The sequence below is a fragment of the Drosophila ananassae genome (genome assembly GCF_017639315.1).
Source record: "Drosophila ananassae strain 14024-0371.13 chromosome 4 unlocalized genomic scaffold, ASM1763931v2 tig00000054, whole genome shotgun sequence".
Classification (NCBI taxonomy): Eukaryota; Metazoa; Arthropoda; class Insecta; order Diptera; family Drosophilidae; genus Drosophila; species Drosophila ananassae.
The window spans coordinates 6,792,245-6,805,406 of NW_025319037.1; the positions used below are offsets into that span (position 1 = coordinate 6,792,245).

At 50.3% G+C, this 13,162-nt stretch overlaps 1 pseudogene; it reads left to right on the forward strand.

Annotated features, from left to right (window-relative positions):
* The first annotated feature begins 342 nt into the window (after positions 1–342).
* LOC6505451 lies at positions 343–2,404 on the forward strand (annotated as a pseudogene).
* The last annotated feature ends 10,758 nt before the right edge of the window (positions 2,405–13,162 follow it).

A 13,162-nucleotide genomic window follows, 5' to 3' on the forward strand; every position in this document is an offset into this window, starting at 1 on the left:
GGGTGCTCAAGGGGACGTGGCTTGCGGATCAGCAACATTGTGCAGGCCAAGGACGCCATTTGTAGCGTCGATGTCACCTGCCTGAGATCACTACCGCTGAAAGACAAAGTGACGAGCCTGCAAGTGACCAGTTTGCAGGAGCCACTGCGTCAGCTGTATCTGTCGGAGTTGGCCAATAAGGTGGGTACTACACATGGAATTTTGAAATAACTCATATCATAATCATCGTAATCTTATAGAAACTCAGCTTGGGCTCTTTGGAAATCTGTGCCACGGGACTTCGGCTAAAGGTCAGTGCTACGGCCATCTCGATAGGAGCCAGTCCCGACGGAGCGGAGGAGAATGAGGCCCATTATTCCGCCCTTCCACAACATTGCCGTGTGGTCGGCTTGGTCAGGTAAGATTAGTAGATTTCACTTCGACTTCATCTAATGTGACTTTCATTTTAGAATTAAACTCTTGTCTGCGTGAATCACATCATCAAGAGGGACTTCCGGGACTATAACCCCAGGTGGTGGACACATCAGCTATCTATCTGCAGAATCATGATGTCAACGGCTGGAGTGGCGCCCTAATGAACATGTACCAGCCGGTGAAGACCTACGAGTACAAGCGGAGCGAGGAGTGAACGCCCATGAACGAGGCCATGAAGCTCTTGCTGCCGATGTTGGTGCGCTGATGGTGCGCCTCCTGACCGAGCAGTCGGTGCTGCTCCAGAAGCACATCCTTAAGATCTACTTCGCCCTTACGCAGTACAGCCTGCCTCACCCCCAAGGAGATTTTCTCTCAGTGGATGGAGATTTGTCGCCAAATTGCTGATTGGGATGTGTCCGATAGCTCCCATTTGGACGATGATGAGCACACCAAATTCGCCTACTGGAAGACCAAGAAGTGGGCTCTCCACATCATGGTTCGCATGTTCGAATGGTAAGTTTCCCAAAGAATCACAAATTGTTTGCCGAAAACATTAATTTTTCTGTTTTTCTTTTTTAGGTATGGAAGTCTCAGCAACGTAGTTAGTGAAAATTACCTAAAATTAGCTGAGTGGTCGCCAACGTTCAGCCTAGGTGTCCTGGGGTTGTTTCTCAAGATCCTCGACCAGTACTGGAATTATACCTATCTGAAGAATGCGTAAGTACCTGCCACTTTATCCCTAATCCCTAATAATAATATTATTTACGTTATTACACTTTTTAGCCGCACATAGTGCCGCACATAGTGGCAGTTATTCAGGATGCGATATTCCCCATCATGTCATTCACCGACTCCGATCAGGACCTGGGGCAGAACGATCCCTACGAGTATATCCGCCTGAAGTTTGGTAAATAATAGAAATCTTTTGAAACAAAATAACCTACTTAATTCCCTAATTTTCAGATATATTTGAGGACTATGCCACTCCAGTTATGGCTGCCCAATTCATGCTGCATTCCATGTGCAAGAAACGCAAGGCCATGAGCACAATTATGCAGGTCATCACGTCGCCGAATGCGGACTACAAGCAAAAGGATGGTGCCCCGCACATGATTGGAACATTAGCGGATGTCCTGCTGAAGAAGGATCAATAGCGGGACCAAGTGGAATCTATGCTAACCACATACGTTTTCCCGGAGTTCCAGAATCCCGCCGGCCATATGCGGGCGCGTGCATGTTGGGTTCTGCACTATTTCTGCGAAGTGCAGATAAAGAATCCCCATGACCTGGCCGAGATCATGCGGCTGACCACGAACGCCCTGCTAACGGACAAGGAACTGCCCTTTAAAGTGGAGGCGGTCATTGGCCTGCAGATTTTCCTCTCATCCCAGGACGAGGCGACCCAATCCGTTAAGGGTCAGATTAGGGACATCACCAAGGAGTTGCTCACCATTATTCGTGAAACCGAGAACGAAGATCTGACCAACGTGATGCAGAAGATCGTGTTCGCGAAGAACGGAGCAACTGTTGCCGGTGGCCACCGAGATTTGCCAGCACTTGGCAACCACCTTCAGCCAGGTGCTGGAGTCCGAGGAGGGATCCGACAAGAAGGCCATCACCGCCATGAGTCTGCTCAACACCATCGAGACTCTGCTCAGTGTGATGGAGAAGCATCCCGACGTCCTCCTCAATCTTCATCCAATTGTTATCAATGTGGTGGGACAAACTTTCCAGCACAACATTACTGGTGGGTTGGGATTCTCTCCCAATGAAGATCTATATTTTAAATTTTGACGGCCAAGTCCATCTCGCCCGAGACGAGGCAGATGCTGGAACTGATCTACCAGGTATTCAAGAAGGACGACATCGACTACTTCATCGACATTATGACGGCTCTGCATAACTATGTGACTGTCGACACGCCCGCATTCCTCTCCAATCCCAACGGGCTGCTGGCTATTCTGGCTGGCTGAAGAAACGAGAATAATAAAATAACACCTAAAAAATAACACATAAAAATAAAATGTAAATTATTCCTTTGGATTTTTTTTCTATTTTTTTTTCATTTTATTTTTAATTTATTTTCTTGGTAACATATATTTTATTGATCGGCCAATCAGACGTTTTCTGCACCGGCAAGTTCGGCACCATCTTCTGCTGCAAGTTCGACTGCTGCTGGTTCAGCTACTGCTGGTCCTGCTGCTGCTGGTTTTGCTGCTGCTGGTTCAGCTGCTGCTGGTCCTGCTGCTGCTGGTCCTGCTTCTGCTTGTCCTGCTGCTGTTCCTTCTGGCGGTGCAAGGTTCCGAGCACGCCGTGGCCAACGTCGGAGCTGGCCTGGCGGCGCTCCCGAGCCCCGTCCGCGGGCAGCTCCCGGGGCCCGTCCTTGTGCCAGTCCCGGGGCCCGGCGACCACGGCGTGGCACATTCTCGTACAATGCAACGTTCTGAAAAATAAAACGAATGATTGCATTATACGAACGTATAATACTAAATAATGTATTATTATTACTTACGCAGTTTTTAATATAGATCGACATCTTCCCAACTGTAAAATGAAAATGGGAATGGCGCCCATTCAGTGTTGGAAATAGGCCAACACATGTGGCTGTTGAGCTTTAACAACATTGTGCTGTTAAGCACCTGTTAAGTATGTAAAAATTTCAAGACTTAATTCCATCGAATCGTAGGGAGCGATTTGAATGGAACTACCGGTATTCGATTAAGCAAAAAATTAGCTTTCTCGTGATATACCGTGCAAAATGGGGCATCCTCTATAAGGGGAGTGTAACGAACTGATTTGCTATGTTTTGCTCGCAACAAACGCCGCGGCTAGCTCACAGAGGTTGAGGGTACGTTCCACAGAATTTGTAGATTCGACGTGATTGCCCGAGCCCAGAAATAACACGGTATTGCTTCTTTTCAAATAAATCCCCTTTATTGTAATTAATTTACAAAGCAATAAAGAGAATCTCACCGGCTGTCTGGCTCAGCCGACCGACCGCTCGTCCTCCCGTCGATCCCCGATCCCCGCTCCGGGTTGGTGCCAATACGCACGCCCTCCCAAAGCTTGCGCCCGGCAGGTCGTGCGGTCTTGGTGCCTGGCGCCGAAACGGCTCTCGGTTCCCTTCGTTCGGACTCACGGACTCTGGTTGCGGGGCCTGTGTTGCTGCTTGTCGCCTTCTGCTGCCGCTGCCTGTCCGTCGCTGCTGCTCCCTCGTCGTCGCTGCTCTACGGTTGCCGCTGCTCCCTCGTCGTCGCTGCTCTCCTGTTGCCGCTGCTCCCTCGTCGTCGCCTCTGCCGTTGCTGGTTCTCCGCTTGGGGTGCCGTGGACTCGGAACCTTTGGCTTGCTGGATTTGCCCTTTCGCCGTGGCCGGCACCTAATCCGTGATAACAGACCGAGTGGCTCACCTCCCAGGCATACGCCGGGCAGGATATGCTCCTCGCTGCTTAGCGGCCGGATCAGGGCACGAAGGGCCTTCCTACCCTACAGGACGCGCCCCCGGTCGCGTTCGCCACTCGCCTCCAAACACCTGCGTGCCTACACCCCGCCGGATCTATGGTAGGCCAGAGGTTTGGGCGTCGCGTCTCCTTTGACTCCAGGTGGATCGCTGTGCATACGCTCCAGCGCCTGGATCGGGATTCTCTTGACTTCCCGGGGTGTCCCTGCCTGGTTTCACTATTGGGCTTGAGTTCCCGGGTTGGCTATCCCTCGCGTTACAGGATCACACCTGGATCGAACGGTCAGGAGCAGACAAGGCGTACGCCAGGCTGATCCGTCGTTGCCGCCACTACACCAGGATACCTGTCGTGTCCGGGAATAACTCCACCCGACTCTTTTACCCTTGGGCCTCAGCTTTGCCGCGGATCCTTGATTCTTTTCCCTGACTCCTCGCTCGATTCGATGCGCGTACCGCCGCCGGACTTACCCACAGGGGGTCCTTAAGCTATTTTCGTATATCCTTGCTCACTCGCTTTAACAGCCCGCACTGAAGACTGTCGGACTTACCCACGGGGGGTCCTTCAGCCTGTACTCCTAACTCTTCAAGGAAGCTTTCCAACTTGAATGGCAGACGTACCCACGGGGGGTCTTTCACTCACTCTCCCAGCTTCCCTAGAAGACTCGGCCCCGATTCGCTCCAGGGGCCCTCCTTATATAGTGCCAGAGGCGCCCGTTAATCCTTGCAAATCTACTTCCTGCCGTCTTTCTATCGGCGGGCTTTCTTTATTGTTCCCCCCGATTGCCCCGTTTGGGCCTCCGATCCACATTATTTTTGTGCCGGTCATCGGACTTCGTCCCGATACCCCGCGATCCCCCCCTGGGCATTCAAATGCATTTCTGTGTTTTTGTGCATTTTGTAAACACAGCTGCGCAGTCGCCGGCCGCTTCGTTCCCCGCTGTTTCCTATGACCTTCGAGCGCGGCCTCGGAGGCCCGGCCGGGACCGTTACGTTCCACGGTGACTCCTCTTTCGCCCTCTTCCGTGCGCGACGCCGTGCTGGTTCCTCTTGCCCCCGCTGCTGCCCCCGCATGCCGTCTGTGCTCGACGCATTTCTCCCTTGATACCTTTCTCTTCTTCCGTATTTCTAAACACAGCAGCGCTGGCCCATCCGACGCTGCAGTGCTGACGTGCATGTTTCATATTTTTTCTAACTTTTTTTTTTCCATTTCATTTTTTTTTCTTTTTTTTTAAATATTTTCTCTTATTTTAATAAGTATATATTTTTTTAACTACCTGAGGTATAACTATATACCTCAATCCTATAAAACCAGCCTAATCATACCTATATTAAAAGCTCAGAAGGATAAAGGAAATATCACTCAACTGCTGCGTGGGGAAAACTCTGGACAAAATAATTGCAAACAGACTATGGTGGTACCTAAACAGCAATAAACTCCTACACCCACACCAATATGGGTTCAAAAAAGGTAAATCGACCTCAGATAATCTGCTCTATGCGGATCACATCATTACGAAGTCGCTTAATACCAGGAAACATACCTCACTCATCTCTCTTGACTTTGCAAGAGCTTTTGACCGAGTAGGTATCCACTCAATAGTCGATCAACTAATCGAATGGAAATGTAGCCACAAAATAATAAACTACATAATAAATTTCACCAAAAATAGAAAGATAGCTGTCCGAATAGGGTCAAGTATCTCAAACTTCTACCCCTTGGAAAATGGAATTCCACAAGGATCGCCAATATCGGTAGTCCTATTCTTAATAGCATTCAATAAACTTGCCAATATCCTCACAATATACAAAGAAATTAAATTCAGCGCATACGCAGACGACTTTCTTTTATTAGTCAATCTAAAAAAACAGAAAAACACTACCATAAATCTTACCCATATTTTTAGGAAAATATATGATTGGGGAAGCTACTCAGGCGCATCTCTATCTCAAACAAAATGCCAACACCTACACATTTGTAGAAAACACAGATGCAATTGCACAATCACAACACAAAACTCTAACATAAAAAACGTAACATCACTTAAAATACTTGGACTAACCATAAACAATAGGTACAACTGGAGCTCACACATAAATTCTCTTATACCATCTCTGTCCAATAAACATAACATTATTAAATGCCTAACCAGCCACAAATTTAACTGCAACACAAGCACCCTACTTAACATTACGAAATCAATACTCATATCTAAAATAGACTACGCTTTTCACATATATGGATACACCCCGAAAAACTTTCTAAACAAATTAAAAACCACATTAAACGCAGCACTCAGAACAGTCCTAGGCGCCTTTCGCACCACACCAACACACAACCTACTCTATGAGGCCAATATTCCATCAATCGAGCAACAACGCGACCACCTCACAACCAAACTGTTCACAAACCTTACCCGCTCCAAAGACACACCATTACACAAGCACATCCAACCAAAAACCAACAACAAAAAATGGACCTCAACACTAGAACGAACTATAGAGAACTGTCAACTCCATAACATCCCATTCAAACCTACGAAACTATTCAAGACCAAACCACCATGGCAACTACCCCAAAACATAATCAACACCTCTCTGCACAACTACAAAAAACAAACACGTCATCTGACACATTCCAGAAACTTTTCTTTGAAATCAAAGAAACCTACAAAAACCACACATTTATCTACACGGACGGATCTAAAATAAATTCAAACACTGCCTTCGCTGTAACCACTGAAACAGAAGTTTTGCGGTACGGAATTCTACCGCCCTCCTCATCCATCCTAACAGGAGAAATGATCGGAATCCTCGAAGCCATCAAGATCTCAACCACCAAAAGAGGGAAATCGGTAATCTGCTCTGACTCCCTTGGAGCGATCGAAGCCATCCAAAACCCACTAAACTTAAACAAATACCCTACATATATTCGATCACTACTACAAACTAAACAACCAAAAATAAAAATATTATGGATCTCAGGACACTCCAATATTAAAGGAAATGATCTTGCAGATAGAACTGCAAGAGAGGCAACAAAAATGCCACTTATATACACGCCTAATGAAAACATAACGGACATTAATAAAATGCTAAAAAATATACTTATACAAGAAAAAGAAACTTTAATAAATAAATGCAACACATGGTACAAAAACATTAACACTAACAACACTCACATTTCAGCACTTTCTAAAATACAACAAGAAGAAATCAGCAGAATTGACCAAATTAAATTTATAAGACTTCGGCTAGGACATACAAGCTTAACACACAAGCACCTCCTCGACCCCAACACCCAACGTAACTGCTATCGCTGTCAATCATCAACCCCCACAAACATGGAACACATCTTAGATTCCTGCCCAGCAATCTCTCAGAACAAGCAAAATCTACTAAAAAATCGGCCAGCCACTGAGTATCTTAAGAACCCAACAGCAGAAAATATTAAAGTAATCATCAAATTCCTAAAAGAAACCAATTTATACAACGAAATTTAAAATTAAAATAAATATACTGTTAACTTAGCTAATTATAAAAATAAATTTATATCGCGTATCCCGTTCTGGCCGCCGCGCACCCGAAAACTTTCTGGCCCGATCTGCCAGATAATGCTCCACCTGCCCGGCTTTTCCTTCCTCCTCCGGGCCTCTTCCTCCACCTTCCTCTTTAGCTCCGGCGGCCAGTTTTGCTCGGGCACTGCTCCTCCATCTCCTGCTCGGCTCTTTTGAGCACCGGCCTCGGCGGCCTCTTCTCCGGGCAGGAGACTTGCCTCTCCAGCTCCGGCCTCACCTTCGGGGCTGGCCACACCCAAGGACCTCGCGTCCACGGCTCCTCCTCTGTCTCCTCCTCCTTCCGCTCCTGCGGGTGCGGGGTGGGTGGCCTCGCCGGCTGCCACTTCCGGCTTGGCCACTCCCGTGGCCCCGTCATCCTCCTTATCCGCGCGTCCTGCGCCTCCTTCCCAACGGCCCCGCCGGGTGGCCCTGCTCTGCTGGCACCTCCGGCGCGCCGCTCTCTGTAGCATCGCGGCACGTCCTGCCGCTGCCTCTGCCTTCCATCGGCGGACCGCTTCTTCGACCATCTCTTCGGCCAACCTACTCCTGGCCCTTGCCAGCGCCATGGTAGCGTCCGCCTTCCTCCGGTCCTGGCTCCTCCTCCTCCTCCTCCTCCTCCTCCTCCTCAGCGCTTGAAGTTCCTGGCTCGGCCGGTGGTCCTCCTCCTCCATCCTTGCTTTGCCCACCGGGATCGCCGTAACTCCATTGGCCCCCGGGCCGTCACCCGGAGGACCCTCCTCGTCGATTGGAGCCGCCGGACGTCCCATCCTGGCAAATCCAGGATCTCCAGGTCGCTCTCATCCGAGGTGACCATAGGTGAGGCGTGGGATTACGGCGTCTGTGTAGCTTCCATGGTAGTCTTGTAGAAAAAAGCCGGCCGGTGTCCACTGCTGCCTTTTATAGGCCCGCCGCCTGGCACAGATCCGTTCTTGCGGTTCTTTCGTCTATGTCCATGCTCCCGTTGTGGGTCTCCTCCTTTTTCCGGTTATTCGTGTAATTCCGTGATTGTGTGAGTGTTCTCCTTTTTGGAGCTTGACGGGGATTTTTTTGTTGGTCTTTATTTTGTTCTTTTGGTGCATCATTTATGGACTGCATTCGTCTGAAAGTTATCAATAATCCCGTAGTTAACTAGGTCGGTGACACTTATCGACTCTGAGTTACAGGTGCATTTATGGACCGCCAACGATCCGTGGTTGTATATGTGTCCTGCGGGTTTTTTCCTAGTTTCCATTGTTTTTTTTTTCTTATTGGTGATCGTACCCTCTCTTCTTACTTCTATCCTACGCCTTCGGTGCCGATTCCTCCGCCTGGGCTTTTAGCTCGCTTATGTGGGCTCTCCTCTCTTTCTTTGTGATCCCGTGACGTAGCACGGCGATCACCGGCGAAATGAAATTTGTTACTGCATATGGCCCGTCGTATCTCGGCGCTAGCTTCGCCGCAAAACCTTCGGCCGCTTTAGATAGATGGTGTTCTTTCGCCCACACTATGTCGCCGATCTTCGGGCTCCACTCTCGCCTCCTTAGATTGTAGTGCCGAGCTTGCTCCTGCGCCGCGCGCTCCATGTTTATCCGCACCAGCTCGAACACTTCTTTTAATTTTTCCGCATTTTCTGAGGGAGTGGCTTGGGCTTCTCCTGTCCCCAATGCCCCCTGGTCGAAAATTGCTTTCGGCATCCTTGGCTCTCTGCCTTGGGTGATGAAGCACGGAGAGTATCCCGTGGAGTCCGACACGCTCGAGTTCACCGCCAGCATCAATTCTGGCCAGTGCTCGTCCCACGTCCTTTGGTCTTTTCCTGCAAACTGGGCGATCATCGTCTTCACCGTCCGGTTTGCCCTTTCCGTCGGGTTTTCCTGAGGCGAACTCCGATCTCCTCGAGGAATTTTTTGAAGCTCCGGCTGGTGAATTGAACACCATTGTCCGTCACCATTACCTTTGGCACCCCGTACCTGGCGATGATCCTTTCACGAACTGCCTTCTGCAGCGTCTCTGTTGTGGCTTTCCGCATTGGGACCATTTCTGTCCATTTTCAGAACCGATCGATCATCACTAGTAGCATGGTGTTCCCATGCTTGGACCTCGGCAACGGTCCCACGAAGTCTGCACATACCGTCGCCCACGGCTCCTCTGGGACCTGTGTTAACATCTTCCCCGCGGCCTGCATCTGGCTCGGTTTATAGCGCAGGCATGTCTCGCATTTCCTGACGTATTTCCTCACGTCCCTCTGCATCCCTGGCCAGAAGTACCTTGCTGCTACCTTCGCAATTGTTTTCCTTCCGCCTAAATGTCCTGCTGTTGGTGCGTCGTGGTTCTCCTTCAGCACCTGTTGCCTCATGTACATTGGCACACATAATTTCCACGATGCCACTTCCTCGCTTCCGGCTCTGTGTGGAACATGTCGGTAAATCAGGCCTGCCTCCTCGACGTATTCCGGATACTTCTGTGGGTTTTCTTTTAGTTTCTTCTTCAGCGAGCCAACCCAAACGCATTCCGCGTCTTCCGTTGCTGTGGCACTCCTCAGCTTCTCCACGATCGGCTGGCGGGAAAGTGCATCCGCGACTACGTTCAGCTTGCCTTTCCTATAGCTGATTACGTAATCGTATTGCTGCAGCTCGAAAACCCATCTCGCGATCCTTCCATGTGATCCGTTATCACGTCGAACTGGTATCCCTCCAGGTATGGCCTCATTTGCCGAATTGCCCAGACTATTGCAAGACACTCTTTCTCTGTTGCCGAGTAGTTCTTCTCCGCGCCTATTAGCGTTCGGCTGGCGTAAGCGACCACTCGCTCGCCCTCATCCGTGTCCTGCGTCAGCACTGCGCCTACGCCGTAATCGCTGGCGTCCGTTTGCAGTACAAACTTCTTCGTGAAGTCGGGGCATGCCAGCACCGGGTCCTCTGCTAACCGCGACTTTAACTTTTCGAACGCTTCTTGCTGTCTCGACGTCCACTCCCACTTTGTTCCCTTTCGCAGGAGATCGTTCAAGGGTTTTGCGACCCCCGCGAAATCGGGAACGAACCGTCGATACCACGACGCCATTCCTATGAACTGCCGTACCCCTTTCACGTTCGTTGGTGGTTCCAATTCCGTGATCGCTGCGACTTTTCCCGGATCCATACCAATTCCGTGACTCGTTATCCGGTGGCCTAGGTACAAAAGCTCTTTCCTGAAGAAATGGCACTTCTCTGTGTTTATCCTTAGGTTCGCCGCCTTCAGTCTTCGGAAAACTTCCCTTAAATTTGCCATGTGCTCCTCCCTCGTGCGCCCGATCACTATTATATCGTCCTGGTACGCGAATGCGTGGGGAGCCTATGACCTGGTCTAGAGCCCTTTAAAAAGTTGCCGAAGCCGAGTGTAGTCCGAACGGCATCACCTTCCACTGGTACAGACCTTTCCCTGGTACCGTAAAGGCCGTGTATTTCCGGCTCTCTTCCTCCAGTGGGATTTGCCAATAGCCGTCCTTCAGGTCGAGGCTGCTGAAAAATTTTGCCTCCCTCAATTGCTCCAAAATGAAGTTTATTCTGGGCATGGGGTACGCATCCTTCACTGACTTTGCGTTTATCTGCCGAAAGTCTACGCACATCCTCCACTGGCCCGTCTTCTTCTTCACCATGACAATGGGTGAGCTGTAGGCGCTGTTTGACGGTTCGATGCATCCCTTCTCCAGCAGTTCTTCCACCTTTTCATTGATTTCCCCCTGTATTTTGGGGTTCTTTGGGTAGTATCTTTGTTTAATTGGGATGTCGTCCTTCATCGTGATTTTATGCTGGGTTATGTTTGAACAACCCTTCTGATTCCTGAACGCCGCCAGCTCTTCTTCGATGAACCTTTTGTCCCGCTCGCGATCCCATTCCTCCGAGGGTCCCGCTATCGCTATGGACAGCCTATCCTCCAGGCATCCGCTCCACCTCTCTCTCTTCGGGATCGTGACTTGGTGGCCTGCGCAGTTGATTGTTGTGCCGAATTCTGCGAGGAAATCCCATCCAAGCACCGCGCTGTCTCCCATGCCTGGCAACACTATCATATTCAAATCCTTTTTCTTGTTGCCAAAGCTTACAGTTGTTAGGAGTACCCTTTGAGTTACCCTTTGAGTTTCTATGTGGCTCCTGTTGGCCAACTTTCCGTTCTCCGGCGATTCCCGGGTCCTCTGCTAGCTTTTCTGAAATGAAGCTAGCCGTTGCCCCGGTGTCCACCATGGCCCTCACTTCTGCTCCTCCGACCTTGATGACCGCCGCCAATTGCTGATCGTCTCCGGTTAATCCTCCAACTATCTCTGAGAGGCAGCACCTCGCGATCTCCGCCTTCCTCTCTATGACTGGGATCGCTGCACGTTTCCCGCTCTCTGGCAGCATTCCGTGCTTCTCACCCCCACTGCGCCGCACATCCTGCAGAACAAAATTCTGGGGTTCCTGCACCCGCTGGCCCAATGGCCCATGCCTCCGCATCTGTTGCACGCCTGTGCTGGGTTTTCTACGTGTCCCTGTCCAGGCGTCGCTGCCCGCTGCATATTCGGCTGCCTTTGGATTTGGTTTGCTGCCCATTGTTGGTTCGGCTGTTGTTGCCTTGGGCCTGCCCATTGCTGGCTCGGCTGCTGTTGCTGTGGCATTTGGCGATGCTCCTCCGGCTGCCATCTCTGCCCCCATCCCTGTCCTGGATGGCTCTGTTGCTCCGGTGGTTTATGGTGCAACTCCTCCTTTGGCCATCTTCTGTCTACCGCTGGGGACTGTCTATTGAAGACCTCCTCTTCCAAAGCCAGCTCTTCGAATTCTTCGGCTAGACCCATGACCTCCTCGAGTGATGCACATGCGTAGGGTCTCATGAACATCTTCATGCGTGGCATGCAGTTCTCCACGAGCCTATCGATGACCTCCTTTGTGGACTTTCCTAACGGCTTCATCAGCGCCTGAAGGTCCACCATGTACTCTTTGAAAGGCTCTCCTCGCTGTTGCTTCCTCTGCTTTACCTGGTCTGCCAATTTCTCGAAGTATCCTTTTGGCAGGAAAAAGGCCTCGAAGCTCCTTCTGAACTCCTTCCATGTGAGCCACTCCTCGTCGTTCATTAGGAACCATTTTTGCGCTCTGCCCTGGAGTAGTTCGGGCATCGCTCGCGGGATTGTGTTTATATCCATCCCGTATGTTTTGGCAGACCATGCTACTCGGTCCACGAACTCGAGAGGATCCCCTGTTCCGTCGAATCGGAACGACCACTCTCGGACTTGTCTCGTCACCTTCGCATAATCCACCTGTACCGGGACTGGCTTCCGCGCTTGTGGCTCCATGCTCCTCATGCTCTTCATTTCTGGCACTGCCAGACTTTGGATGAGCTTTTCCGATTCGCTCACCGCTCTCTGCCTCGGCGTGGTCCTCTGCGCGAACTTCTCCTCGAATCCCCGCGCGACCACCATCACTTCATCCTCCTTTCTTTCGTCGGCCCACCTTGCCACCAGTGCCCTCATGATCTCCACGGTTCCATCCGCTGCGAGACCGAGCTCTCTGCACACTTCGCACAACTCTTCTTTGCGAAGCGCGTAGATCCAGTTTTTCCTCCCCATCTTGAAGCAGTGTTATTCCTAGACTCTAAAGCAATCACGTAGTTTGGGCGCCAGGTGTAGCGAACTGTTTTGCTATGTTTTGCTCGCAACAAATGCCGCGGCTAGCTCACAGAGGTTGAGGGTACGTTCCACCGAATTTATAGATTCGACGTGATTGCCCGAGCCCAGAAATAACACGGTATTGCTTC